General features: G+C 44.2%; 1 pseudogene across 1 annotated transcript; it reads right to left on the reverse strand.

Annotated features, from left to right (window-relative positions):
- Positions 1-6,961: 6,961 nt before the first annotated feature.
- Positions 6,962-18,992, reverse strand: LOC146184710 (palmitoyltransferase ZDHHC20-B pseudogene; annotated as a pseudogene). The gene is made up of 2 exons (XR_014708586.1): positions 18,827-18,992; positions 6,962-7,800 (listed from the first exon to the last, which is right to left on the reverse strand). The product of XR_014708586.1 is annotated as a palmitoyltransferase ZDHHC20-B pseudogene (transcript).
- Between the last annotated feature and the right edge of the window lie 6,196 nt (positions 18,993-25,188).

Genomic DNA, 25,188 nt, shown 5'->3' on the forward strand with positions numbered 1-25,188 from the left:
AGTAGGCTTGAAAATCAATACGCAAAAGACTAAGGTAATGTTCAACAGCCTCAGGAAGGAACAGCAGTTTACGTTAGGTAGCGAAGCACTGGAAGTAGTAGGCGAATAGGTCTACTTAGGACAGGTAGTAACCGCAGATCCGGACCATGAAAAGGAAATAACAAGAAGAATAAGATTGGGATGGAGCGCATTTGGCAAGCACTCGCAGATTATGACTAGCAGCTTACCGGTATCGCTCAAGAGGAAAGTATACACCAGTTGCATCTTACCTGTACTCACCTATGGGGCTGAAACGTGGAGGCTAACCAAGAGGGTTCTACTTAGGTTGAGGACCACTCAGAGGGCTATGGAACGAAAAATGCTAGGGGTAACATTAAGAGATAGGAAGCGTGCAGAGTGGGTCAGAGAAATAACTCAAGTTACTGACATTCTAGTGGAAATCAAGAAGAAGAAATAGGCCTGGACAGGACATGTAGTGCGAAGAGAGAATAACCGATGGACGCTTAGGGTAACAAACAGGATTCCAAGGGAAGGAAAGCGTAGCAGGGGGCGGCAGAAAACTAGGGGGGCGGATGAAGTTAAGAAGTTCGCAGGGGTCAAGTGGATGCAGCTAGCACAGAAACGGATTAATTGGAGAAATATGGGAGAGACCTTCGCCCTGCAGTGGGTATCGTACGGCAGATGGTGAAGATGACCTTGGGTCCAGTCTAAACAATTGAAAGATAGATTTACGATGCTAGAAACGCAACACAGGAAATGTAAAAATGCAACCAGACCAAATCGTAGTTTATAAAGTATACCGACGAACTTGCAAGAAAATTTGACCAAAATGAAAAGAACAATAGCGGACGTCGAACGCGAAACGTTTGCAGTTGACTAAGTTCAGACAGAAATATGGCAATTTCAGCAGTTAGCTGAACAACATTCTTGTGCAAACGCTAAACGCTAAACTATGCGCATACTTGGCCGAGCTGGCATGCAAGCAGAGCCCTCGGCTCACTCAGAAAACGAAAACGACTTAGTTTTTCTTCGTTCTTCTTTGCGAGTCTGTCCTATGAAATTTTTATTGAAAGCGCAGACAGGCTCGGCGAGTCCGCACAGGATAGATGCAGACCGATTATTGCCAAATTGCAACCTTTTCAAGGTAAGCAGAATATACGGCTCCAACTCTTCCAAGCTTAAAGATAAAGTGCGCGCAGCGCTCAATCGCCATTTCATCACGCTAGAAAAAAAAGTGGTAAAATTTAGCAAACTCGTATTTTAACAGTCAAGCTTCGCTTCGATCCACTCTGCCTAAAAAAGTGACCGAATATTATGAGGATCACATGCATGAAAGCCTTAGTGCCTCATGCCCCGCCGGAGTGATGCTGTATCCGTTCGTTTTTACGGCCTATATAAGTCGGGTGATCAGGTTAAGTTATTGTGCAAAAATGGGGTCTCTGCATTGTATATAAAATTGGGGCCAGTACAGAGCAATATTTAGGTGAAGGCATCAAAGGCATCAGGAAGCATATCATTTGCTTAATTACAACTTCAGCAGAAAAATAAAGCATTGTTTTACCAATCTGCAAGAGGACTGTTCTGCTTACGTTTTGGTGCACACCCGCATGATGCTCTAAATTTTTATATCTTTACCTTTCGTAAATCACCCCACATGCTGGAGGCATTCCCAAAGTTCCCAGAAGCCAGTGTTAAACTGCTTATCTGATTGCCCTAGAAATGTAAAAGACGAAATTTCGCGAAAAAAAAAAAGTCTCACGTTCATTCAAGCCGGCAAAAATGTTGTCTTTGTGTTCCAGATATTATGTTCTTGAAGGCTCACAGGCTCGAAGCCGCAGAGTTTACACTATATTTTTTCTCGACTTGCAAAAAAGAGACTGCACTTGACAAAACCAGGGTATGTAAGTGCAGCCAAAAAAAAAGGGAAAGTTACAGAATGGTTCTTCTTCTATACAGAACCGTGCAGAATAGTATCCAAAATAAAAATGAGGTTGAATGCTTGAAAACGACCTGTAGACAGCCTATAAGTTTACGTTTTCAGTGGATTGCCTTATGTCAGATGATATTTATAAAGAAACACCTCTTGAAAGTGTTTCGCGCAAGTGATCAGGATACTTTGTGTCATATGATATATATAAAATGCATGTTCGTCATATTTAAACACTAGCAACTAGCCAGCGCTCGTGTTGTTGTTGTTGTTTTGTTATTGTTTTGTTGTTGTTGTTTTGTTGTCCAAATAACATATGGCGCATACCCACAGGGGGGGATCGACCAAGAATTGTGTAGCAAAGAAATTTGTTGAAGTATACTTTCATCTAATTAGAAAAAACAAAAAAAATGTGATTGGAGGGGTACGTAGAGAAAAGTAAAAAAAAAAGGTAATAAATGAAATATAAAATGAAAAGTAATAACACACACGGAAGATTGACACTGCAATTGTACAACAAGTGATGTTCAATTCAATACAATTCAATTTTATTATATCCGTTTAGTACATTCCAGCTTATACATACCCAGAGTCAGTGACTGTATCGGGACCTCCGATAAATGACAGATAACAATTAATATACAAGACAGCAATAATTCACGGTAAAATAAATTGAACGTAGACAATAAATGAGTTCATAATAAAAATAACATTATTTTGCAACAAAAAGCACACTGAGCAAGCAATTTAAACACCAAATCAAACAGTAATAAAATATATGCATAAAAAGGCATGGCAGTACAGACTTTAAACATGTTAAACCACATAAAAATATATACCACGTAAAGCTGATAACATAGTCATTATTCAGTATCAGTTTTCTGTTGTTAAAAAGAATTGTTTAACTTTGGATGCAAATCTGTTTTTGTTAAGAGATTTGACGATGGATGGTAACGCGTTCCAGACCATGATAGCAGAAAAATGAAAAGTTTGTTTCCCATAATTTGTTCGTACTCTAGGTAGTAATAAATTTTTGTTTCTTGCGAATCGCGTTTTGTTGAAATATTTAGCAAGGCAAACGATTTGATCCCAGTAAAAAAAAATTGCATGGCGCTAAAAACAGACCTGTGACTGTGTCCAAGGATGGTGGCGCCAAATGATAACAATATCGGGCTACTTAAACTGAGGCCAAGCTATTGCAATAAACTTTCTATCAACTCTCTTTTCAACTAGTGAATCGGCGGCAAAACAATAAAAAGTGATCTAATGATTCCTATTCACCGCAAAATGCGCAGGCTGGAGAAAGTGCCAAACCAGACCTGTAAAGATAAAAATTTAAAGGTGGGATACGGCATCGCAGCCTTGTTAGAGAAATCCCAAGTTGCCGCGAATGACATAATTTGCTACCCCAAGAATAATTTAGATGCAGGTAGTCATCAGATTTTAAAAGATGTCGAGTTTGCATATTTAATATAACGTTTCTCCGAAACCTCGCTTCGGTGAGGTGCACCTTCGCCGGAAGGTTAGATAATACGGGGCCATTGAGGGACTCTTTTGCCAAACTATCAGCATATTCATTTAAAGTCACATTGCTATGGCCTGGTACCCATAGCATATGCACAAGTTTCAAATGTTGAGGGATCAGGGAGAGAAAGATTTTTACAATTGCAAAATCCTCTGACGAAGAGAGAGATGAACACAAGGATAGACAGTTGCAAATTACAGCTACTTTAGAAAAAGAGGAGTCTAGTTTTCGTAAAGCGAGTAGCACAGCCAGAAACTCCGCTTCAAAAATTGGGGTTAAGTCCGGAAGACGGACAGAAAAAGACCACTCTAAATACGGACAATATGAAACCACACCCGCCTTTTCATTACACTAAGAGGCATCAGTTGCTATTCCTAAGCTAACAGAAAGGCTTCTTAAATGATCTTCTAATAATCCGACAAAATAACTGGTGATAAGCCTTTAGCATTATTCGGGAATACGCCGTCAAAGACAATTTCAACTGACGACCCACTGGTTTGCATGGGAAGAATACTGGGAAGGGAAACATATAAAGGGTCTAGCAAATTTTGGACCATAACTATCTGCGGGGTGTGAAATTTAGGCCAATGGACACCGAAAAAGGAGGTCGGTTGACCGCAAAAAATAAGCATAGAACGGTGAAACTCTGATTGAAATATTCTTAGGTACGTCTGAACAGTTAGAAGTTGTAATTTACATATCAAAGGAGGAATCCGGGCTTCAAGGTAGAGCACATTGTTGGCGACAAATTTTGGAAGTCCAAGACACAGCCGAAGCGCTTCTCGCTCCAAGAGAACAAGCGGGCGAATTTTATTAGCTGCTGAACCAGAAAACAACACTCAACCGAACTCGGGCGCACATACATACCATAAACCATTAAAAGCACATCTCTCCGCATTCCAGACCGGGACCGACTAATTCGGCGCAACATGCCCACGGCCCGAGCCCCTTTTGTTGCAATATGGTTATTGTGGGGCTGCCATGAAAGATTATCATCATAAGTGACCCCTAAATACTTTAACGATCTAACCTTAGGTCTTATTTGTTACTGATACGTTACAGACATACTTACGGGATCTTTTATATTGAAAACAAGAACAGCGCTCTTGTTCACATTTAATTTTAGACGCAAGCCACAGAAGCAATTCTCAATACAGTTTAGGTACGTTTGCAAGCCAAATAAAGAAATTGAATATCCGATGCAGCCGCACAAAATGTCGTGTGCATATATGCAAATGCGGACGTCATGATTGACCGGTATTGAGCTGAATAGTATGTTGAAAAGCACAGTGAGAGGACTGCTCCTTGCGGAACTCCCCTGGCTGCATCTGTCAGAATGAGCGCCATTTAATGCAGAGTAAAACTCTTGGTTTTGAAGGAATGCAGATATCCCCGCTATGTGGAAACTGAAGAGCTTTTAATGTTTGCATTTAAATGCTATGTTCTACACCATCATAGGCTTTGGCTATATCTAGCGTTGTCAAGGCATCGTGCATTTTTGGCGCCATGCTAAAAAACTCGACTCACGAGATCAGCTTGCGCATTCCAGATGGAACACTTTTGACGGAAACCAATTTGGCAAGGGCTGAGGATATTTTCTTGTTTCACAAAATCTCAAATCTGTATAAGTATGGCTCTTTCAATTAATTTTACAATGTTTGATGTTAATGAAATTGGTCTAATATTATCTATGGAAAAGTCACCGCCTTTGATCTTAAGTAAAGGAATCAATTTGGCAATTTTGCATTCTGGGTGTATCCAAGCATGTTTGATGGAATAATTTACAAGCTCTAATAACGTGCCTGGTGGCTCCTCAAAAAGGATTTTTATTATTTTTGTAGTTGCGTTATCAGGATCGGGAGCAACAGCTGCTAATCTCATAACTATAGGAGAAAGCTTAGAAACGGTAATTTGAGTATCATAATTAACAGGATCCATTGGCATTACAGATATAGATATCATGAAGGTAGCGCAGGCGATCTTGTCGGAATTAATGATAATTTTGTAAATATAAATGATCATCGGCTCTTAGCCAAGTTTCTTGCAAAATAATTATATATGGATTACGCTGAGAAGAAATGTAAACTAAATCTGTTGAAGCTGTTATAAATGATCGACAGTTCCACTGGATAACTTTTATAACCCCGATAATTGCGAAATTTGGGAAGCCGCTACTGCCTGCCCCAAAATATTATCCTTTGTCTTTGATTCATGCTGATGTTCCTTTGATTTTCGTGTGGACCGTGGAGAAGAAGGGTTGGACATTTTTGCATTTTCTTCTCTTTTATCCCCTTCCAACCGCAGTGAACATATTTTATCAACCCGTCCAGGTTTTGCCCACAGTTATTCCCTGTAAAGAAGAGCCATATGCTAATAAACTACCTTTTTTATTCATACATTGCAACTTGCATGTCTAGAAACGCTGCTTTTTCCATCGCAAATAATTCTACATTGTTTGCTTAGGTTGCCAGTTAGGTTCCCTTCGCAATAACAGGTAGCAGCGCTTACCAAATAACTGAAAGAGAACAGTATAAAACTTTTCTTAAGAGTACCTTGTAGCTGCATTTTTTTTTCTTTTTTTTTCACAGAAAGCAAGTAATCGGTGATGTTCCTTAAGTACTTGTAGTAATCTACTGTAGCCTACTCTACGGTATGAGGTCTCCGCAAGTGGCTTTAAATTGTTGCTCTGACTGAGCATTCTTTAGTGGTGTCGAGGTAGCGTGCTCGGCTCACGACCACTTTTTGTTCCTTAAAAATTGGTTTTCTTTCTTTAGAAGCATTTTTTATTGTTGTGAAATAACGTCACGATCCTGTAGGTCAATGAGAAGCTATGCAGTGACATCAGTTGTGTTTTAGTATGCGGTCTTTGTGGGATGTTTGGATTACCCACGCGAGATCACGTGGTTGTGACTTGACGACCCTCTCAAATAATCGTGAATTTTTGTGGCACAAACGTGGTTCCCATTTCAATGACAGATTACAAAATGTTTTTTTTTTTTTTAAGGCAGGTTTAACCTGGAAGGTTTAATAGCTTCAGATTCTCCGTGGTGTCGCTCTCACGTTTCAGCTTCTTCCGATTGCTAGCTATAGACCCCATTAATATCTGTAGCAACAGGTACCATTTATGGCTGATGTCCAATCGCCTATTTTGGAAAATAAACCATGTCATCTGATCCTGGCCTACATGGAGTGCAGAGGTACCCTTGAATTGAAAGTGCAAAGCAATGCTGCGTGCTTTAAAGCAGTCACTTACGAGAGGCGCGGCATTCAAATCTCACAAGAGCATTTATAGGCCGGGCTGACGAAGGTTGAATTTCTGTGACGCAAATTGATAAGCCGCTTCCATTAATCATGTCGCTACCCATTCACCAATCATGCGCCCCATGTACTGTCAGTTTTATCAATACGGATTTCTACCGATGTTGCGCTGGCATATTCACAGACCTCTAAACAGTTTTTCCGAACACATAATTAGTTTCCTGTTCTGGTCAGGAGCTCCGATATATACGTTTACGGAAAAGCGCAGCGTCGGCTCTCGACGCGACATTTCGCGCCCGCGGGCTTACGCATAGGATCGAATCGCGGACTGCCAGACGAAGGTAGACTTGGTGTACAGTGCATATCCACGCCAAACGTATGCAGGCAGATAGGGCTGTCATGGATTCACCCACCACTCCTTGGGACTGCAGGCTGCTCCTCGGAGCTGTAATTCACAGTAAACGCAATCAATTGTTTCTCAAAAGGATTTATCAGACTGATGTACACGGAATGTGAAGCCAAACCATCATCACACGCAAAGTTATGGACCTAGCGAAGCGATGGCCGATTCAATAGCGAGGACCCGTCAGGTGCAGGTGTCCTAAGCGTCGCGAATGTAGACAAGCGCTCCAATGAACCCGGTACAGGGTGCAGCCTCGTCGGAAACCGCACACCGTCGCCAGCGCTGGTGAACACAGGTAGCATCCAAAGCCACACTCGCGGACCGAACACCTCCACAAAGTTCTCATAAGGACCAATGTCGAACGAGTCCTCGGGATTTCGGAAGATTGGTCCGCACATGTCCTCTAGAGTTGTTTGGTTACTCAGCACCATGGACAGGTGCATACTCAGGAAGGTTCCCATGACGAATATCAGGACTATTGCAATCAGAGATAAGACTATGATGTGTAGAGAGGTTGGCATCTCAGATACGCCCAGCCACGACAAAAGCACGTAGATGCCTGCGGTGGCTGCGCAGAAGACCGACAGCAATATGGCGTAGAAAAGCGTGAGTAAGAAGGACTTGTAGTTGGCGAAGTGGACGCAGTTGTTGAACCATGGACAGTGGTGATCCATTTTCGGGATGCACCTGCAAAGTCCCATGGGAATTAGTACGGAATTAAAGTAGCAGTAAGGGACTCGCAAGCAAGTCATGCAAAGACGCCACAGCCATGCAACGTTTGGTAAAAGAGAAATGTATGCCGCCCAAGTGAGTAAAAAGCCTGTCCTATCGTTTACTCAGCGTTCAAGATGTCGCCATTAGCGGTTGGCAAGTGTTATCGCTAAGTGACGTTGCGCACAACTCCTAAAATTGACGCTCAAAATATTCTCGTCACTTCCACTTTGCAAACGTTACACATAGCGCCAATAATGCCTGGGAAGCACATTTCTAAGCGAGCGAGAACATTGCGCTTTGAATATGCATCCAAAAAGTCATCGGCACCTGTGCTTGATCTTCGCGAAAAACTTGAGTCTACCTTACCGTTTTTTTTTTTTTTTTGTTGCTGTTTTTTTTACTGCTTACAGATCCTTATTTTAAACTCTCCGAGAAATACGCCGGTGAGGTATGTGCGGGTGCATCGTACAGAAAGGGGGACACAATGTACGCGACAGGCCTCACTGATGAAGAGTAGAATTGTCTAAAATTAACTAAGAAACTGTTTCCATTAAGAGACATTAGATTAGGAAATTGAAGGCCGTCAACATAAGTGTCGAGTCCAGGTTTTAATTATTTTCATCGGCAATGTAGTTCGAAATATATAACATCAAATCAGCGCATTTTTAATTCGAAAAGGTGTTTACCCGCAATACGCATTTTTGAAATGACGATGCTTGTATTTCCAATACAGCAAATACGGACGTCTTCTATTTTATGTGATTTCCGCAGCATTACTACGCCAGGCGACTGCACTTGAAAATTGTGCATTGCGAGGAGAAGCAACGCTAAAATGGGTATTTTTGACGTTAAATATTTCGAATCATAAAAGAAACTGCACCTAACTTCTATGTTGACAGCCTTAAAGCTCTTAATATAATGTTGGCAGTTGAATATAAAGGTTAAATTTTCAATAATTAGTTTTAGCTAATTATTCCTTTCTTCACTGAGCTCTATCCGGTATATAATTTCCGCCTAGCCGTACAATCCAACTGCAAAGACAGCACTGACGTATCTTTTCCAGGGTTTAATATTATGAACTAAAAATGGTTGAAAAAAGCACCAAGTTACATTAAGATTTCAGTTACGTACATTCTTCCAGCGGCCCTGTGAGCCTGCTTTTGAGGCATTCTTTCTGTACACACGGCGCACTGCACTCCTCCAAACTATCTGTCAGGATTATGTGAAAAACACGCTCCATCTGGTCTCATTCTACTCTTTTACCCAATTAGAAAGGCAAAGTGTTTAGCCCTATATATTCTATAGGAATTCCTCTAGGGAAGAGATTTGCCCTGTGAGTACAGTAATTACAGCCTAATTTCCACAAACGTGCATCAATAAAGACAGAAGTAAAAGACGATTGCCTAGTGAGATCAGGGGTCAGCGATTTCACGCCGGAAGGAAAGCATGAAGCTGTTTGCTGCGATCATCAGCGGGTATTTCATACTGCCCCCTTCATGGATCACTGCCTTGTCGTGGCGGAGGGGCTTGCGAAACTCGATGAAGTCGTGAGCTCTGCTGTGTAGGGCCACCCAAGATAGACAGGTCACGGCAGAGAGTTCTGACAAAATGTGATTCACTGGAGAAGGTAATGGCAACCCACTCCAGTATTTCCTGCCAAGAAATCCCTATGGCCAGTCAAAATACCATTAATGATATGGCGCCGGAAGATGAGCCCCCCAGGTTGGAAGGCGTCCCACATGTTACTGGGGATGAACAAAGGGCGATTCCTAGTAGCTCCAGGACGAATGAAGCAGCTGGGCTAAAGCCAAAAGAACGCTCAGTTGTGGATGTGTCGGGAAGCGACCGGAAAGTCCGATGTTGTTTGCAAGGAGATATATCACATAGCAACATGGAATGTAAGATCTATGATGCAAGGTGAACTGGATGTCGTCAAGCGAGAAATGGACAGATTGAACATTGATATCTTAGGTATCAGCGAGCTCAAGTGGACCGGAATGGGAGAATTTAACTCCGGCGACCATTACGTCTTTTATTGCGGCCACGAATCCAAGAGAAGGAATGGGGTCGCCCTCATAGTAAACAGAAGAATGGGAAAAGCAGTGCTAGGGTACAACCCCAAAAACGACCGAATGATTTCACTTCGGATCCAAGGTCACCCTTTCAACGTAACAGTTATCCAAGTCTATGCACCGACCACTACTGCTGAAGAAGCTGACGTTGAGAGATTTTATGCGGACCTACAATGCCTTTTAGACCGCACCCCATCATCAAACGTCGTTTTTCTCATAGGAGACTGGAATGCTAAGGTCAGGAGTGAAGAAATATCCGGAATTATAGGCAAGTTCGGTCTTGGCGAGCCAAATGAAGCTGGGCAGTAGAGTTTTGTCAAGAAAACAACCTGACCAGAGCGAATACTCATTTTCAACAGCACAAGAGGCGCCTGTACAACATGGACTTCACCGAACGGTCTGTACAGGAATCAGATCGGTTATATTCTTTGCCGGCAGAGATGGAGAAGCGCTATACAAGCAGTAAAAACAAGGCCTGGGGCCGATTGTGGCAGCGATCATCAGCTTCTTGTTGCCAAATTAAGCTTCGATTGAGGAAAACGCAGAAAACTAGAAGGCCTTTAAGGTATGATCTGGATCAAAATCCATTAGAATATGCTGCGGAAGTGAGGAATCGATTTCAAGAATTAGATCTAGAAGACAGAGAGCCCGAAGAGATGGGGACTGATGTTCGTGATATAATACAAGAAGTTGCTACTAAGGTAGTTCCAAAGCAAAAGAAATGCAAGAAAGCAAACTGGTTATCTGAAGAGGCTTTGCAAATAGCTGAGGAAAGGATGATGGCAAAAGTTATGGGGGAAAGAGAAAGATACAAGGTTCTCAACGCGGATTTTCAGAAAATAGCAAGGAGAGATAAGAATGCCTTCCTGAATATACAGTGCCAAGCAGTTGAGGACAACAACCAATTAAGGAACACAAGAGCTCTGTATAAGCCAATCCAAGATATCAAAGGAAGCTTCTGTGCTAAGCTGGGCGTGATAAAGGACAAGCGAGGCAAGGACCTCACTGAAGCCTCAGAGATAAAGAAGAGGTGGCAGGAATACACGGAAGAACTGTACAAGAAATACCCGAATGTGCAAACCCAACATAAGACGGTTGTGATTACTGATCTCGAGCCGGGCATCCTGAAGAGTGAAGTTGAATGGGCCTTAGCCAGCCTTGCTAAGAACAAAGCTAGCGGAATTGATGGCATTCCAGCTGAGTTGCTTCAAAACCTCAACCATGACGCTGTTAACATTCTGCATACATTATGTCAGAAAATTTAGACGACCCTGCAGTGGCCAGAGGATTGGAGGAGGTCAGTTTACATCCCCATTCCAAGGAAGGCAGTGCCAAAGATTGTTCCAACTACCGCACGATCGCGCTTATTTCGCATGCTAGCAAGGTGATGTTGAAAATCCTCCAAAGTAGGCTGCAGCAGTATGTGGATCGGGAGCTTCCGGACGTGCAAGCTGGGTTTCGCCAGGGCAGAGGAACTAGAGACCAAATTGCCAACCTTCGCTGTATGATGGCAAAAGCAAGAGAGTTCCAGAAACCCATCTACTTCTGCTTTATTGATTATGCGAAAGCGTTTGACTTTGTAGATCACAGCAGATTGTGGCAAGCTCTCCAAGAGATGGAAGTTCCAATTCACCTCATCTGTCTCTTCAGGAACCTGTATGAAGAGCAAGAGGCCACAGTCAGAACTGTGCATGGTCTTACTGATTGGTTTCCGATTGAGAAAGGAGTGACGCAAGGCTGCATACTGTCGGCCTGCCTATTTAACCTATATGCAGAGTGCATCATGAGGAAGGCCGGTCTGGACGAGTCTTCAGCTGGAGTGAAGATTGCTGGAAAACGTATCAACAACCTTAGATATGCGGATGATACCACTTTAATGGCAGAAAGTGAAGTGGAACTCAAGAGACTTCTGATGCGCGTAAAAGAAGAGAGCGAGAAGTTTGGGCTTAAACTGAACATTAAAAAGACAAAGATCATGGCGCCGTGCCCTATCAAGTCCTGGAGCATCAATGGACAAGAAGTGAAAGCTGTGACAGAATTTCTCTTCTTGGGCTCCAAGATTACCTCGGAAGGAGACTGCAGCCATGAAATTAGGAGATGCCTGCTTCTGGGAAAGAGAGCAATGGTTAGCCTTGACCGCCTAGTAAAGAGCAGAGACATTAGTCTGCCAACCAAGATCCGTATAACTCGTGCTATGGTCTTTCCAGTTGTGATATATGGATGCGAGAGTTGGACTGTGAAAAAGGCTGACCGCCGAAGAATTGACGCGTTTGAATTGTGGTGCTGGCGAAGACTCTTGAGTGTTCCTTGGACTGCCAGAAGATCAAATGAGTCGATATTGTCGACCATAAACCCTGACAGTTCATTGGAGAGTCAAATTCTAAAGATAAAACTCAGCTACTTTGGTCATCTGATGAGAAGAGAGGAGTCGCTGGAGAAAGATTTGATGTTGGGAAAGGTTGAGGGTCGCCGGAGAATGGGTAGACAGCGAACGCGATGGTTAGATGGGGTCCTCGAGGCACTGCAGATGAAGTTATGTGATGTTAGGAAGATAGTGAGTGACCGGAAAGCGTGGCGTGACATGGTCCATAGGGTCACGAAGCGTCGGACACGATTGAACGACTGAACTGAACTTCATACTGCAGAAAAGCTTGGTAAAGTTTTTTTTTATCTTCGTGCAGTGCCGCCGACACGGGGGTAATGTTTTTCCGTGATGTAAATTGCAACACATTAATCTGAAGGGATCGCAGCGGCACGCAATTGTGTCTTTGTTGTTCGGTTGTTATCCACACTTTACTTCGAAACTTTTATGAGATCTTGAAATTGATCGCGGATGAGAGCGTCGATGATTTAATTCATTTATATTTATAGAGCACATTCCTTCCTATTGCCGCGAACCATTCAACTTTTTATTTGTTTTTCGACAGCCACCGGCATGCGGCTTCTAGCGAACGGATCAATTCTGCATCCTTTGCTCATGGTCTTGTCACGAGAAGCAGTTGATCATTTGCTTTGTCGCGCAAGATGCACCGAAATGTATCTCGAAGATTCCAGCCACTCGCGTGCATTTTCGTAATGATCAAAGTTATGTTAGTCATCGTTTACTGCCTTTAAATTGAGCGTTGATGGGTGCGACGGGCATGCTCAGTTCGACGACTAGAGAGCACGTTTGTTGCTATCGCGGCCACCGAGTTGCTTAGTTCTTCTGCGGGCTCAAGTCAGCCCAATAAAGAGCTGATTTCAGTGTCATTAGGCCTGTCTTCACGTTTAGTGCCTACGGCCTTGTCGCCACGTGACATCTGGTGGAGGCATAGAGAGACATTACGCAAAGAGGATACAGTAGGGCCTTGCGGCCGAGCTACTACACTGCCGCCAACGCCCCGAGTGGTTGGTCAGACCATTAATTTCGTCCTCAGAGATTTTAGGCGCGTCTTTAGCTGTTTCAAATTCGGTTTTGCTAGCAATGCTTTGGATTCTGATTTACCTTTGGCTATTAAAATATTTAACTACATCGTCTAGAGTAGAGCGCAAGGACTTTAATACTTCTTCCCAAGCGTGACACACATACAGACGTAATAAAGGGCGGATCGAAGCCACTTTACTGCAAATACCGCCAAGCTTGTCGCAGAGCCTAGGCGCGGCTGACTTAGTTCCTGCAGGTTGGAACAATTGGATCGTAGCTGTCCTTGTTTTAATTGTAATGTCTTTATTGAGCCGCATTTTTCATTCGAACCCAATAGGAGGTAGAGGGTACCTATACAAACAAGTTTATTTTTCTTGTTTACCACTTTAATTACGCAGAAAAAATACTGAATCGCACACTTCACAAAATGCATCATTTTACGAAGAGTAACAAAAAAGAAGGCATGGTAAAGCACGTGGCACAGTGTCACGAAAAGAAGAACAAAACTTGCGCATACCCGCTGCATGTTTTTCCTCTAAAACATCACCCGTCATAATAACACAAAACAGGCTGTGAAAGGCTAGACATAACTAAGGAGGAAAAATGCACATAGAGCCCGCGCGGAATTTTGATAGCCTTGAGCAATCCGCTCTTCAGAAATTTAAGCACAACACACTGAATACATAATAGTACCACAATAATATGATCGCGGTCAAATCTACCCACTGCCCGTGTGACAAAGGTATTACAGGGAGCCTACTGAACGTGACTAATAGCAGCAGATTTCTTCAAAAATGCAGGCCCCGAACAGGCAGCAGCGCTTTTACAACCACAACGAGAATGTTTTACCCATGACAAGGAACGTGCCATGTAAAAATGGTGCTTACGAATCGGCCGTCTACATATGCAGTAAGGTAAACATGATTCGCAAAGCGATCCCACATGCGCAATGCACTGTTCTTGCCGTGCCAAATACATGTTTGGGTTATGGTACAGGTGAATCACCGATAAATGCTGTTTTATACCGTAGGTGTTGTGAGTGACTTTTATAAAATTGCGCATTGGAGGTAATGCACGTGTTCTTAAGAAACCCACGACCCAAAATCAAACAGTGGCTGCACGGCAAAGGCGCGTCACGTATCATATTCTATGATACGCTCAAACTCCGCTCACGCAGCACCACAAACGACTTGCTAAAAGCATTCTTAGCTCAAGAAACACCAAATTTAATTCTGCCGACAAAAGAAAGCAGGTTACCAGAAGAACGATACGACGCGTTGGAAAATGCCATGTGGTGGGCGTACTCGGCGACCCATATAAGCGGCGCCGCATCAGAGTTGATATGGAAACGGGAGGCTTAGATGCAACCCGGTGGAAGTGTGATAAGCTATAGTGGAAGCAAGCATCGCTACGCTACCTAGCGGATGATCAGACACTCATTTGCTCTGCAACGAAACGGCTTGAGTGTCCGCTCTTTACGTATATGTTTCTCTATGGTGGAGGTGCTAAATTGAGTCAACGTGCAATACTCCCGAAGATGCCTGAAGGACAGAAACCAGCTCTGGTCTTCGTGCAGCCCCGAAGCCCTTTCAAGGACTGCGCAATTAAAATGCAGAAGACTGGATGAACCTCTTCGACCACGTGGCAGGATTCAATGACTGTAGCAATGCTGCGAAGCTAAGATATAAATCTACTTTGCTCATGAAGGATCTGTTCGAATCTGGTTTTGAAAATCATGAGACCTTTGAAGTATTGGAAGACATTCAAGACGAAATTTTGACGGCCTTTCCAAGTGTCGTCCGGAAGGAAACAGCTCAGGTCTTTCTTTATTGAGGACTTCAACTTCCAAATGAGCCGGTGCTGGCTTACGTTGAGGACATGAAGAGCCTCTTTTGTCGTACAGACCCTAATAACATGACCGAAGGGGAGATAGTGAAATTTTTGATGCGAGGCATATTAGAGTCGCTTTTTGTAAAACTTGTCAGAGATCCGCCGAATACATGGCAGAATTTGAAAGCGAAGAATCCATCATCGAGAAGATAATGGACACCTGGATGCGCCACTACGATCGAACACGCCAACCGGCCTGCGCAAGCCACTACAGCAGTGCATATGAGAGCGCAGATAACCTTCGGGGCCTCATCCGAGAGATCACCCAAGAGGCCGCCCGAGACAAACTCCGCCGGTTGCCGCCATCGTACCAACAACCCGAGGTGGCGACGCTCGCGGACATCGTCCGTGAAGAAGCCCATCAGGCACTGAGAATTCAAGCGATGGCTCCGACGGCTCCAGCGCAAGAAGCAACAGCGATAAACTATGTTGTTGCATGTATACGTCCTCCTGCACCCCGACGTGACCTTCCAAGCTCTCGTCGATACTGCACTATTCTGGAAAGCCGCCCTTTGACCCCCGACCATCAAGCCTACCAACGACCTTCAAGCCCCAGTAAATGCGACGCCTGGAGGACGTCTAACAATCGATCATTCTGCTTTCATTGTGGTGAGGCTGGACACGTGCTCCGTCACTGTGCGCCAGGGCGTATCGGCTGACAAGATTTCGCTATCGACGCCCCGCAACACTGTCCCAGCGAGAGACCACAGGAAATCGACGCTTTTCTACGCAAGTAGGGGCACTCGTTGCCAACCCGTCTGTCCCACTCACCGTCACCGTTCGGGGCCCGCTTTACGTCACCGGGCAGAAGCTCTGTGCAAATAAGGTCCCAGCCTACTTAGGGGAAACAGAGAACAGCAACCTTTGGAGATTAAGTTGCTCAACGGCGAAAAGACGAAGGTCCTCCGCCGCTGGCGACGAGTAACGAAGGCGCAGCGATTAGACCGCCACTCCGCACGAAGATGTCGAAGACCAATAAGTCAAATTATACTGTTATGGTAAGCGTAACTACACACACTAAGTAAACTTATGCCCTAGTGTAAACATAACCAGATTTTTTTTTCCTGTATAAAAAAACTGCAGCTAATTCAGGGATGTGGATCAAAAGCGAAATATGTGCATTAGCCCGCCGTGTTTCATTTCGCTTTCGGTTCGAACCTGAGGTTTCAAAGTCAGGACCAGATTCTCTTACTGGGGAGCTTAGTGGCAGCTCACTACAACATTTTGGGGACGATAAGCGCTCCTTAAGAGGGCAATACTATAGCGATGTGCTGTAGATCCAGTGCGTTCGGATTGAAATTGAGGAAGACGGCTACATGCAGCGCACATCGCGAGAGGGGGCAGTTATACAAGCGGTGTTGTCGGCTGCAGCGGCCAGCAAAGTCAATGTGTTTGCCCCGAAACGGGATCAAAACCCGTTCCCTGAGCAGTTAGGGCTATATTAATTCTATTTTTTTATGTCAGTCTTTTTCTCTGCGCTGGCTGTCCTTTGCCTCCTCTCCTCGGGCAGCGCAATTGCCGGTCACCAAACGCGCACAGAGCCCAGCTTAGAAACTCACTGCGGCTTCTAGTGCTAGAGCATTAAATACTATAATACCGATAGCGGCACCGTAGCCCTTAGAAAATCTGCAAAAGAATCCTGGTAAAAAAAAACTAGCCATATATGATACACGTGCAGGCGTCAAAGGGGGCCAAGTGTAGTCCTAAGAGCTTTCTTTGGTAGCTAGAGCCTAACAGCTGTGATTGCTTCGAACGTAGTTTCATTTCTTCCTTCTCCAGTGCAACCTTGCGGCACATCTCATATGGAGTGCAGGGAAGATTTGAGCCCAAACCGTGGCACTAATAGATAAATCATATTCCCCGGCTCCACGGAAGGAAGAATTGTGTTCGCTACATTTAATTTTCACGTGTGTAGCTGGTCTAGGTGGACCTGTCGTTCACAGTTCGTTATCGCTAATGAAATTGCAGACGCAGACGCAGACTGCCGACAGCGTTATTCGTTGTAGTGCGACTGGCATCCTTTCTGCGCTTCACGTTTAGCAAATAATCTGGAACTTGGGATACTGCAGTGAAGTAGAATTATTTCCAGACTCCATGCATTCAATCTAGCTGACCTACTCTCTGCAGAAGCAGCAATACAAGAAAAGAACGTTGTAACTTCAGTGCTTCCGTCGGAAGCTTGCTATTTAAATTTATGTGCGTGTGTTGATGAAGCTCTATAGTGCACCTGATCGCATGAAATGAACTTTTAAAAAGCGTTTGCTGCTCGGTTCACGGCATAATACCTTTACTGTTATTCACTCACGAGGAAGTATGAAATAATGGAGTAGAAACAAAGGTTCTCAAACAGAAGTGAGTTGGATCTACACTAAAACATGGAGAAAAGGCATATTCCAGTACAAAGAGCTACAGAATATTTTCTGAACAGACAACAAAAATTCTGTGCGGTTTTCGAGCCTGAACCTGTTGTGAAAAAAATACATTTCTGTTGCAGCATTGGATTTTTATCCACTTGCAGCAGAACAGCACTACATACTTAAGCTAAGTACAACAGAAAAAAAAATCAAAAGTTCAAAACGTTGTACAGAGCTATATATTTGACCAGCTGCAGAAAAAGCTTGAGGCTACGACGGGACTACTGATTCAATATTTTGTCATATATTGGCAGGCTCCTGGAGGGTTTTGTTTTTTGTCAACACTGATCCAGTCTAGATTTTAATGTGGGCCAAGCTGCTTAGGGGGTTTCTCAGATTATGGTGCAGAGCTGCTCCAACCTATATGCAAAACATGATGATGTATCTTCTTGGATTGCGGTATACTGCTAATGCAGATGAAATATCAATAAATGCAGCGTTTTTATGAGTTTCTCTTTTATATATGGCTCATGCCGACAGAAAAAAAAACTTATATTGTCGAATTCAAGGGCAGCGTTAAAGGCGTCGACGAGGGTAAGCTTATTGGCATTCTGCGCCAAAATAGGGGGAGCGATTGAAGGCTCCGAACTTAGGCCGGGAGAGCAGACTATTGGGTTCGCTCTCTGCCCTTGCTCTTAATCACAGCAACAAAGTAGAGTGGTGCGCGAGTCTTTAGCACCTGCGGAGCGGCACAGCTCCGTACGCTGATCAGCACACGTTTAAATTTGGGCATACAGGTGATAATGCCTGCGTGGTCTTGCTTTGGGAATGACGTGCACACGAATGAAAGTTGATGAAGATGGCGATGCACAGCGTGAGAACGAATGACTGTTTGCACGTGCTTTGTCAGTCAGGCAACGGCGATTGCTTGATGGCCTATACAGTGTCCATGGAAGCTGACTAGCATGCTTCGCCGTGAGATCGAATCATGTTTGCGGTCGTATGTTATTTTAAGCAAGCCGTTGTCAACCACGTTGAGGCGACATCGAAAAGAACTCAGAGCCAACATTCGGCCACCGATTTCGAATCACCATAGCCCCGAAACTGGAACATCCGGGCCCCGAACAAGATTTAATCAAGCGAGTTCGTTCTGAGGTCTCATATAGGACCGGCATAAACACCCTGAGTGCTGCCCAAGTGTGTTATTACCTAAGTGGCTTCTGGATTCGAGGCGCAATAATGAAAGGCAAAAAAAAAATATCTGGTTTCATGGCGCCCACCTCAAACGCTCCACGAGTCAAAACACATGCCTTGGCAGAAATGAAACGCCCTTGATCGCGGTACGACGTTACGTCAGAGCTGCCATCTTTCCAGTAGTCAGCGCATCAGCAATGCGCATCCACCAGTGTTCTCACGCTTCGTTCCGAAAGAACGCGCAACCAGACCAGCAGGGCTCTGCGTACAACACGCATTTGCAGCGCTGTTTTCGAGTTTCAGTCCTCCGCCATGCGTGGAGACGATGAGCCCACGATCATCGGCGTCCGTCTAGGCAGCACCCCCCCCCCCCCCCTCTCGTCAGCACGTACAGATATATCATTGCGGCGGGGATGCTTAGAGTAAAGCGCAAAGCATCTAGCGTGAGAAATGACGTCGCGGTCACAACTACTAGAGCCGAGCAATGCAGCCGGCAGCGATTTTTCTGGTTTGTTTTTATTTATTAAACTTCCATCACGTGGTGCATAGCGTCACGCTGTGATGACGGCAGGGTCGCTTCAGTGAGCGAGGGTTCATATCAGACATTCGGCGGCGTACAATCTTTCGTTCAGATCATGTGCGAAAATTGGCACATTTGTGTGTGCGTATCAGAGCACAATCAATACGGCCGCGTCCGTTGCTTCGTTTTGAATTTCATCCAGTGTTTGTTTCGAGTTCCAACTGCAGATGAGCCCGAAGGAAAGAAGCTGAAGTGTGTGGATTATACCACCGCGAATGCGCAGGACACAGATTACTCGCAGGCGAATACACTGTACCATCGTGAATGCGCAGAACACAAGTTCGTGCGCCGGTAAATGTAATTGGGGGCATCATTGCCTCACTGATTTCCCCAGGAGAGCCCCCTTAAACCCTAAAAGACAAAAAAACTCTTGACATAAGTATACGTCAGACTACGAGTGCACAGGTCTCCTATGAGCCTAACTGGAAACCATATTCTCCATTTCTGTATCTAAATGCGGAAAATATCCATCCGACGGAATGCGCTATAAATGCGCTATATTTAGGCGATCATTACCATGAAGCCAGAAAAGGAGTTAATTTATCTCTGTATTTTATTTTTATCAGCACGGCAGTGATTCTAGAACTACCCGTGAAAACAGTAGAAGTTGTTAAGATTGGCCTCCACGCCTATCACGACAGATGACCGATGTCCACAATTTATTTTGTCAACAAACTAGACATATGTGACTCTGAGGTAGCTATTTTAGTATCCGACTTAATTCCGATGGCGAAGAATAACCGAGCAACTAACCAACGTCTATGGCAGCAGCTTCATCAGTTCTTTATTTGCGCCTACTGTGCTACACTCACCACCGTATTCGAAAAAAAATCACGTTTACGATGTTCTCTTATTTCTTGTGCTTCCGCATCATTTCTTCATGATTTGATATGGCTATACTCAGAGATGGGTTCACCTAACTCCTTTTTCGAATCGCGTGCCCCAGAAAAATGGTTTTGTATGTCTTGATACTGTACTTATCTTTCAGGCTGAAACGTGCAAACTAAGAAAACGGTTCTACTTAAGTAGAGGACAACGCACAGAGTTATGAACAGCAAAACAGCTGATGTAATAATAAGACATCGAAAGTGTGCAGGGTGGTTCAGAGAAATACCTCGAGTTAATGGCATTCTAGTGGAATGCAATCTAGAAGAATAAATGAGCATGGGCAAGACATGTAGTGCGGAGAGGGGATAATCGGTGGTCGACGAGGGTAAATAAATCGGATAACAAAGGAAGCAAAATGTAGCGGGAGGGGTGCAGAGAGTCAGGTAGCTGGAGGAAATTATGAAGTTAGCAGGTGTCAAGTGGATGCAGCTAACACAGGATCGAGTTAATTGGAGAAATTTGCAAGGGGCATTCGCCCTGCAGTGGGTATATTCACGCTGATGACGATGATGATGATGTGTTCTTGCGCAATTTCTTTATATTATTTCTTTCGCAAATGGCAATTCATTGCACTGTTTGTCCGCCATTATTTCTACAGACCTATACGCCTTAGAAATTAAAAATAAGTGTTTATTTCCTTCATCTTAAAAGCCTTCATTTACGCTTAAAACCTCGTAGTTCTTGGAGCAGCAGAAATTAACAAAATGAACCCACTTTTCCCCCTTTACGACAAGACTTAACTGAAATCCAGTAGTCAGTTGACTGCTAAAGCTAGCAGTCTAATACAGTCGAACATTTGTAAGCAGGTTGTTCCCCTTATGTTTATGATAATGCGATTCTGGTTATATCAGCAAGACGTGGAATACTACGCTACACATGTACCTATGGAAGCATTTAAGCTGAGCTGCGTCCACCACAGCCACAGGTGAAAGAGTATGCTGACCGGAGGACAGCCTGACATATTTTTTCAGCGCTCGCTACATACCAACAGGCAGACAGCCCATAACAAGCACGTTGTAAGATGCTATGCGCTTACCGCTGTTGTTATACTATATGCGCTGCTCAGGTGAGATTTGGCACGTCTGTAGAGGAGAAATAACCAGCTCTCAAATGCCGATAATAACTACATCACCTTAAAGAAAAAGGGATGTGACTACCACTAATGGCCAGCTTCTGAGCTCTGTTTTAACGAAGTTCGAGTGATAATTTACGTGTTATATTTCAGTTCACCAGCTCTCTGGATAACACGTCTTAATCGTCTTCGGATGTTCACCACAGGTGACAATATTGTTACGGACGAAGAAAGAAGAAAAGGGCAGTGGCGTGGGCAGGAGAGCGCGCTCTAGGCCATTAAACACAGATTCATTAAACGTCATCTCACGACCATCGAACCATCGAGCATCTTCTCTCTGTCCTCTGTTCTCCTGTTGTCATCGCTTGCCGCCACGTTACAATATTCTAAAGGAGAGGTCACTTTACGTTGACTAAAGACCCATATATATATATATATATATATATATATATATATATATATATATATATATATATATATATATATATATATATATATATATATATATCACAGAGCTCAAATATTTTTCTTTTTACGGTCCTACCTTTATCTAAATATTGAATAGGTGCTTTGTATAACATGTACCAGCTGATTAGATGCAGCAATTTAAGTTAATACATTTCACAAAAAAATCTCTTTGATTTTTTTTTTTTTTACCGCGTATTCGTCCTTTCATTTACCACAGATGTCCTGGTAAAATAAATGGGGGTCACTTAAAAGCTCCGCCTTTAAGCGTTTGACGTGGCAGCGTTATTGGATCCCGCCTGTCGGGTCCCATTCCTCATCCCCGTTCGCATACACGAAATCTGCGACTCGCTTAGTCATTACTGCATTAATTCATGTCTCTCTTTTTTCTACACGCGAACTCAATATAGCGTGAAGGCTAACGAAAATGGTTCTGCTTAAGTTCAGAATAACACAGAGGGCTATGGAACGAAAATTGGTAGGTGCAACGTTAAGAGATAGGAAGCGTGCAGAGTGTTTCAGAGAAATGAATCCAGTTAATTACAACCTAGTTGAAATCAGGAAGAAGAAATGGGCATGGGAAGGGTATGTTCTGCAAAGAGAAGGTAATCGATGGTCGAAAAGGGTAACAAATTAGATTCCAATTGAAGAAAAGCGTAACAGAAGGCGGCAGGAAGTCAGTTGGCCGGATGAGGTTAAGAAGTTCGCAGGGGTCGAGTGGATTCAGCTAGCACAGGACCGGGTTAACTGCAGGAATATGGGGAAGGCGTTCACCCTGGGGGGGGGGGGGGGGGGGGGGGGGGGGGGGGCGGTATAGTCTGGCTGATGGTGTCATGATATTGACAGACAAAATAATGCACTCGTAAGGTGCCATAGTATATGAAAGAGGACCCGACGTAGACACAAATCCCCGCTTTAACGAAGCCGCACTTGCCTAAGTAGCGTGCCTTAATACTCGCCGAAGAGTCGTGGAAGGTTCACTTTTCATGTCCCCCACCCATGCTGATTGTAGGAGCCCACTCTGGCAGCTCCTGCCATGTATTCTGGTTTTTTTGATGTCGCACAACCCGCCGACCAATAAGCACTTGGCTAGTTGACCTGGCAGCTATCGCCTGTCAGACCCATGCTCGTGGTTTTTTGCTCACAACACCAATAACGCTCCCGCTTACAGCCACAGATTTTCTGTAGAATGGGCTCCATAACTCTATCGAGTTTTGAAGGGAAAGCTTCGCTAGGCTAGCTGCGATGAGTTTCGCTTACGCCGCAGTTTGGCCTTCAGCTGGCCTGTCGCCGCCCACTTCATCGCAAGTGGGGTGCAGGGAGCGGGCGGCGCTCCAATCTTTTCCGTTCATAAACAACTTCTCTTTGAGAAATGCGCGTATCCAGGGTTGCTTGGTGTGCTCACGCTCCCGCACCTTTAGCGTTAACAGCATCAGCGCTTATCGCGTACTGTCCTTACACAAGCAGAGGGCATGCAAAAGCAGCGTCATATGAGTCGAGTGGCGTTAACAGCATCAGCGCTTATCGCGTACTGTCCTTACACAAGCAGAGGGCATGCAAAAGCAGCGTCATATGAGTCGAGTGGACATCCGAAGGAAGAATAGGATCGCTCCATGGGCGCCAGGGTCTCGTCACCTCTGCGCTACTTTCTCACATTTTACCGCGCACTTATTATAGAAGGAACACAAGGAATTTGCTGGACTCCAGAATTTTTACCTACAGTATTTTGTCTAATTAAGATGCAAAGGGGCCTTAAAACCAAATAGGGGGCGGTAAAAATCGGCGACCGAAACTGCAGTAAAACTGCTTGCTGACGAGCAGACCGTTATTAATTTACGCAGTAATCGCCGCGTGCTAAACCTGGCCAAAAACACGGGAAAGCACACTTTTATATACTTTCAGTATTTTGGTCGGAAATATTTTTTTGTATTGCAGTGTTAATGAGATTACACACGTTTAGAGGGCCGCTTATCGGTAGCGATTTGTTATGAATACCGCGTAAGGAGGGTAAAATATAGCGCAAATGATGACGTTGGGCCGATTTGCACTGTAACCTTCTCGCCCTGCGGTAGAAGGCATATGCCTCATTACAAAAACGTTTGCCGAATAAAAATAAACCCCACAGCTTCGTATGAAGTTATTAACGATACTTACTTTCGCGCTGGCCTGGAAAATTGTGAGGTGTGTCACTCATTACAATATTTCTCGCCTTAAGTAAATAAGGAAATTACCTTTTAAAGTTCATTTTACAACTACAGAATTTGTGTCAGTAACAATAGAGGGATAGGCGCCAACTCTGCGGCGTCTGGCATAAAATGGCATCCCTTCGTTTTTCTTATATGCGGTGTTTCAGTGGTGTGAGCGCTGAATGCTTATCCCATAGACGCGATTTGTATCCCGTGGACTGTACGTATAGTCAGCATGCGTTAAAAACGCTCATGTCATCGAAACTTGCGGGGTCCTGCAATACGGCATTTGTCTTGCCTCAGTAGCTTTGGGACATATTACACTTTAAAAAAAAAAGGAACCAAATCTTTTTTATTCCCTGCACATTCCCTCTCCAAATAGATAATAAACGCTGCCCAACTTGCCCAAAATGCAGTTTTGCTCTTAATCAGCATGGTTGTCAGCGTTGCCAATTATGTGAAACAAGTCTCGGAATGAACCCATAAATCGGAATCCGCAACAGTATCAACAATTTAGAGTAGATTACAGTAGTAGAAGAATAACTGTGCGTGTTATTGCATGTAACTATCCCTCGTATTCTGGAGCTTCAGTGATTTAACGCTACTGAGATCTTGAGATTCTGTAAACTAGGCGCAAACTTCGTCGTCAAATGTATTTTTTGGCCAGCTTTTCTATAACCATTCTGGGTACACCTCGGAGAAATAAAGTTAAACCTGCTATTTATATATTTCCTCCCATCGACCTTAATCATGAAGTGGAACCAGCATTTGGGCGAACTTCACAGCTTTCATTTCATGACTTGACAATCAGCGAATGGGACCTCCTTAATTAGTTCAATGCTTGAAACGGACACAGCAAAAAACATGAACATGCTTCGGTTGCGTTACTATCAGTGGTTAGTGGTTAGGCAGATTTAATGTCCTTTACGAGCTGTTTCCTTCCTTAATTTATTTGGGTCCTAACTATATTTTGTCGCTACTATACGTGTGTGTGTGTGTGTGTGTGTGTGTGTGTGCGTGCGTGCGTGCGTGCGTGCGTGTGTGTGTGTGTGTGTGTGCGTGCGTGCGTGCGTGCGTGCGTGCGTGCGTGCGTGCGTGCGTGCGTGCGTGCGTGCGTGCGTGTGTGTGTGTGTGTGTGCGTGCGTGCGTGCGTGCGTGCGTGCGTGCGTGCGTGCGTGTGTGTGTGTGTGTGTGTGTGTGTGTGTGTGTGTGTGTGTGTGTGTGTGTGTGTGTGTGTGTGTGTGTGTGTGTGTGTGT

Source organism: Amblyomma maculatum, chromosome 7 (genome assembly GCF_055883805.1).
Source record: "Amblyomma maculatum isolate TAMU_Amacu chromosome 7, ASM5588380v1, whole genome shotgun sequence".
Classification (NCBI taxonomy): domain Eukaryota; kingdom Metazoa; phylum Arthropoda; class Arachnida; order Ixodida; family Ixodidae; genus Amblyomma; species Amblyomma maculatum.